This window comes from Poecilia latipinna, unplaced genomic scaffold (assembly GCF_001443285.1).
Source record: "Poecilia latipinna isolate Pla-1442-1.1 unplaced genomic scaffold, P_latipinna-1.0 Scaffold4256, whole genome shotgun sequence".
Taxonomy (NCBI): Eukaryota; Metazoa; Chordata; class Actinopteri; order Cyprinodontiformes; family Poeciliidae; genus Poecilia; species Poecilia latipinna.
In genome coordinates this window covers 1-4,676 of record NW_015116872.1, presented here as the reverse complement: position 1 = coordinate 4,676, position 4,676 = coordinate 1, and the positions used below count along the sequence as shown (strand labels likewise).

General features: G+C 39.9%; 1 long non-coding RNA gene across 1 annotated transcript; it reads right to left on the bottom strand.

Moving 5' to 3' along the window:
* Window positions 1-2,008: 2,008 nt before the first annotated feature.
* LOC106942413 (uncharacterized) lies at window positions 2,009-4,656 on the bottom strand. The gene is made up of 3 exons (XR_001423625.1): window positions 4,205-4,656; window positions 3,594-3,787; window positions 2,009-2,024 (listed from the first exon to the last, which is right to left on the bottom strand). It is a non-coding gene; the product is annotated as an uncharacterized LOC106942413 (long non-coding RNA).
* Between the last annotated feature and the right edge of the window lie 20 nt (window positions 4,657-4,676).

The following is a 4,676-nucleotide window of genomic DNA, read 5'->3' as shown; positions in this document are numbered from 1 at the left end:
TGGTACAATTTCAATGTGGCAAAAACAGAGAAAAATGTCGGTACGGCTACAATCTGTCTGTTTTGTAAGAGAGATAAGCTCAAATTACTTTCAATTATGTTTCATTTTAAAGCGTCTAAAAATTGAGAAATGTTTAATGATTTTAGAGAAGTGACAAAGAGAAGCGGTTCTAAATCTATCTTAAGAAAGTACAAACTCTTGTGGTGTCATTTGGAGTTCAAAAAGAACCAAGAACCAGAATCAAAAATATTTTGACTCCGATCATTTCCACTTTTCTGCCACTTCTTGCAGATTAATCCCACCCAGCACCTGATCACTGTGGTCTCCAACAGTAGCAGCTTTCTCTACCGATAGGAGAAACAAAACCTGCCAAGAAATCCAACAAAAGGCATTTTTTAACATTACAGTGCCACAGTGAGACCAGTCTGCCTTTTAGCTACCTCTGTTCATGTCTTCCTGCACAATGAAGCTGCCAAAGCAGAACAGTGACAGTAGCACTGCTGGTTACAACGGACCACGGCTCACGTCGACCCCCCACTCCACGCCTACTCACCCACTCAACTTTGTGACAACCTTCCTAGGCATAAAAGTCAAACTCCAGGCTGCCTCTTCTTCACATGAGTCACACAGAGGAGGTAGGAAGGAAACTCAGGCCTCACTGATTTGTAAAAGAGTCTGCGGTGTTTACGTCACACGTCGACTCGCAGGATAATCGTTTGATTGGGTTTGATCGCATCTGCTGGAAGCAAACCCAATCTAAGACCACCCGCCAGATTCTGAAGCAGCGAAAAGGAGCTCATGCTAACACCACATGTTCAGAGTTTACAGTAAAACTGATTAATGCTTTCTGTACCCTGGTTATTCAGGCTAAACCTTTTATCCGCATGACGGAGAACGCGCAGAGTAAAATTCGTACCTGTCCCTGCGCCGGTGCCGGGCCAAGGGTCTGATTTCGATGCAGGTGGCTGTGCAGCCTGTGAGAGGCTTTGTTCTTGAGCACAGCGGGGCGCGGCGTAGGCTGACATCTGCAATCCACGTGATCCACAACCGAAACCACAACCTTAGAATAAGTGGGTCTTTCGTTGAACACGATCTTCGTGACCTGGAGAGGTTGAGAAGAAGAAGACGGGAGTCACTGGGAGGTAACAAATGGAGGTTAAATAACCAGAGCTGCAATTTTCTGTTGCTTCTCAGAGTGAACTACTTGAAAAGCACAGAGAAAAAAGATGCAGAGCAAATCTTTTACATTTTATGCGTGACTAGCCTCGTCGGTGTTTGGTTGGCTGTAAACTAAAAATCTTATTTTTTTCCAGCCAGTAAATGCAACATGTATAAGCACTAATGGGAAAACGACACTCTTTTACGTGGAAGTTGTTACCAAGCTAAACTAATTTCAATTTTTGTCAGGTGATCTTTAAGAAAATCTTAGTGTTTTTTTTAAATAATTAAACACCTGTTGATATATTTTTAAATTTATGTAGAAAGTTACAAAAAATGTTTTGCTATTAATTACAGTTCTTATTCTCAATTACTTTCAGATAAGCTCAAAATTTCTAATAGTCCAGAGGGAATTAAAGATGACGGTAAGAAGGCCTTCCAACATCACCAAAGATAAAGCGTCAAAGACCTGCTGAAATATACAAAAAGCAATCATGAAACAGCTGTAATTGCTCTAAAGCTAACAGTTTTTTCTACTGATTATTAAAAAGGCTGCATGTAACAACAGAATGCTTCTTTCTCATTGTTTTATTATCCTTTGGGAGATATCTGTCGTTTATATCAGAAACAAACATCTTAAATCCAGTGGTGGGGAGTAACGAAGTACAAGTACAAGTACTTCGTTACTGTACTTAAGTACAATTTTCGTGTATCTGTACTTTACTTAAGNTGTGCAGCCTGTGAGAGGCTTTGTTCTTGAGCACAGCGGGGCGCGGCGTAGGCTGACATCTGCAATCCACGTGATCCACAACCGAAACCACAACCTTAGAATAAGTGGGTCTTTCGTTGAACACGATCTTCGTGACCTGGAGAGGTTGAGAAGAAGAAGACGGGAGTCACTGGGAGGTACTCCGAGTTCAAGAAAAAAAAAGAAAAAAACGTTTTGTGGGGACGCTATGACGAATATATGCTTTTGAATGTTTGCTTTTTTGTACTCAAAAAGGAGCTGTTGCTAGGCAACAAATGGAGGTTAAATAACCAGAGCTGCAATTTTCTGTTGCTTCTCAGAGTGAACTACTTGAAAAGCGCAGAGAAAAAAGATGCAGCGCAAATCTTTTACATTTTATGAGTGACTAGCCTCGTCGGCGTTTGGTTGGCTGTGAACTACAAATCTTACTTTTTTCCAGCCAGTGAATGCAAAATGTATAAGCACTAATGGGAAAACAACACTCTTTTATGTGGAAGTTGTTACCAAGCTAAACTAATTTCAATTTTTGTCAGGTGATCTTTAAGAAAATCTTAGTGTTTTTTATAATTAAACACCTGTTGATATATTTTTAAATTTATGTAGAAAGTTACTGTTAAGGAAGAATATCTACATTAGTTAATTTTGGAAAAAGATTGGCTTTCTCTCTTCCTTTTGAATCCCAGGTCCTCCTGGCGGGCCGCGTGTAGCCACAAGGAAAACAACAATGCGTGTTGACGTCACAGAATTACAGAGTTTAATCCAATATAAGACAATGTATAAACTTACACAGAAACTGCAGAACAACAGAGACATACATTCATTTACCTGACATAAATGGAAAGAAGAAAAGAAAGAAAAGCAAAGATGTGCAAAGACATCTTTTGGAGAGTTGCAAGAGCAAATCTGATTTGTTACTTCTGTGTAGAAAGTTTTATAGTTAAGTCATATTCTTATCTTTAATTTATTCAAATAAGGCGTATCTTTGCTCATCCAACCAGGAGCTATCTCTGACCCTCTCTAAAGCAAGGAACTCCTGCTGTGTTTACGGCTTTTCACAGATGAGTGTGAAAAGCTAGAACTTCTACTGTATCGTTTTCCCACACAGACAAAAGGCAATTCAAACGATCCTAGCAAACCATCTGCTGTAACTACAGGTAAAATAAAGGTCAAAAAGCCAGAATATGTTACTGATTTTAAAACTATAATTAGGCCATTTGAATCAAGACATGTTGGGTTTTAAAACTAGCTTATTTTAAATTTATTTTCTCAACATTACAAAAAATGTTTTGCTATTAATTACAGTTCTTATTCTCAATTACTTTCAGATAAGCTCAAAATTTCTAATAGTCCAGAGGGAGTTAAAGATGACGGTAAGAAGGCCTTCCAACATCACCAAAGATAAAGCGTCAAAGACCTGCTGAAATATACAAAAAGCAATCATGAAACAGCTGTAATTGCTCTAAAGCTAACAGTTTTTTCTACTGATTATTAAAAAGGCTGCATGTAACAACAGAATGCTTCTTTCTCATTGTTTTATTATCTTTTGGGAGATACCTGTTTATATCAGAAACAAACGTCTTAAATCAAAGGGAAATAATTGAACATCTAAGTCTGTTTGGGACAGGAACCAATTTTGGGTTTAACTCTTTCTACTTGCTAATCGTTATGACCAAGCATGCTCATTTACCGTCAGGTTTCTGGTGCTTGTGGAATTGGAAACACACTGAATGTCCCTGCTGGTGCAGCAGCCAGAGCAGCGCTGGACTTCCACGCACGGTGGGAACAGCAGAAAGTTGGCGCTGGTGCGGTCCACCATGTCTCTGGTGAGCTCGACCACTTCTGAGCGAACTTTACATCGAGCCTGCTTGGCGCGCTCAGGGACTGAGGAAGCAAACACGACACGCTACGGCGTCAGCGGCACGTTCTGAGGTTTGATGAGCCAGACAATGCGTACTTCTCTGCTCGAGAGTTTGAGTTTTTCTGTTGTTGACACACAAGGACGTGCATTGAAAAGCAGAAACACTGAGTAGGTTTTATTCAAAGATTAGCAAAGGTCAGTTGTAGATCAGCATCTGGAAATTTTGAGTTCTGCTTCATGAGAACAACAAAAAGGTTAATGGGAAAAGATTTTCCCTCCGTCACAAAAATTATGAATCATCTCCCAGACGGACTGGCAGAGCGTTCCTTAGCCATCATAACGAGTTTCCTCATAGGACAAACAACGCAAAAATATGTAAAAAATAAAATAAAATGATCACAACAACCAAATAAAGAGAGATAAAGAGAGGTTTGGCTCACCGGGGCTGCGTGGAAGTCTGTGACCTCCGTTGGCTGCAGAGTTAGCTTCCTCCTCATCTGAGACAGCAACACAAACATCATTTATCCCAGTAGAAGAAGACAAAACGCTGACTGTGCACAGAAACCAGGAGCGGTCATGGTACGCTACGGTTTCAAAATGTCTTGTTTTAATGTTTTTGTTTCATTTCTTTAACCTTTACCATTTTAGTCCCACTGAGATCAAAGATCTGTTTTATGAGGAAGACCTGGCCAAGACATAAAACTTAATATAAATGTTTTTGTAGTTAAAACTCCTCCTAGTACAGAAAGGGCAGAAGTAACTTTTTTTTTCCAGCTGTGTAGAGCAGAGAGTCAATATGGTGCTGCCCCTCCTCCACCCATTGCTGTGCACTGCCTGCAAGCTGGCTAAGAAAAAAACTGTAAAAATGGAAAGTTTGGACACATTTCCAGAAATGGAAAACCTATGAATCTT